The sequence below is a fragment of the Elephantulus edwardii genome, unplaced genomic scaffold, assembly GCF_000299155.1.
Source record: "Elephantulus edwardii isolate Elephantulus edwardi_28Jun2011 unplaced genomic scaffold, EleEdw1.0 scaffold00249, whole genome shotgun sequence".
In the NCBI taxonomy this organism is placed as follows: Eukaryota; Metazoa; Chordata; class Mammalia; order Macroscelidea; family Macroscelididae; genus Elephantulus; species Elephantulus edwardii.
The window spans coordinates 1,195,569-1,196,218 of NW_006399999.1; positions in this window are offsets into that span (position 1 = coordinate 1,195,569).

Sequence of the window (650 nt, forward strand, 5' to 3'; positions counted from 1 at the left end):
AGCTTCAATCCATATTGAAGGCTGCAGTCCTTGACCTTCTGCAGCAAGCGCTTCAGGTCCTCCTCAGTTTCAGCAAGCAGGGTTGTGTCATCTGCACAACGCAGGTTGTTGAGGAATCTTCCACCAATCCTGATATCATATTCCTCCCCGTACAGCCCAGCATCTTGGATGATCTGTTTTGCATACAGATTGAAAAGGTATGGAGACAAAATACATCCCTGAAGAACACCCTTCTTGGTTTTGAACAATGTAGTGTCTCCTTGCTTTGCTCTGAAGACTGCCTCTTGGTCCAAATATTGATTTCATATAAGCACAATCAAATGTTCTGGGATTACTATCCTTCTCAGAGTTAGCCATAGCTTGTTGTGATCCACACAGTCAAAAGCCTTTGCATAGTCAATGAAGCACAGATAGACATTCCTCTGGTAGTTTCTGCTTTCTGCCAAGATCCATCTAACATTAGCTATAATATCCCTAATACCACTGTTATGTTGTTGTTATGTGCCGTCGAGTCACTTGCTACTCATAGGGACCCTATGTACAACAGCCCTAAACCCTGCTCTATCCTGTGCAATGCCTCTGACACACCCATCCAAATTACCCCAGTCACCGAATCAATCTATCTCGCAGAGGGTCTTCCCCTTCTGTGC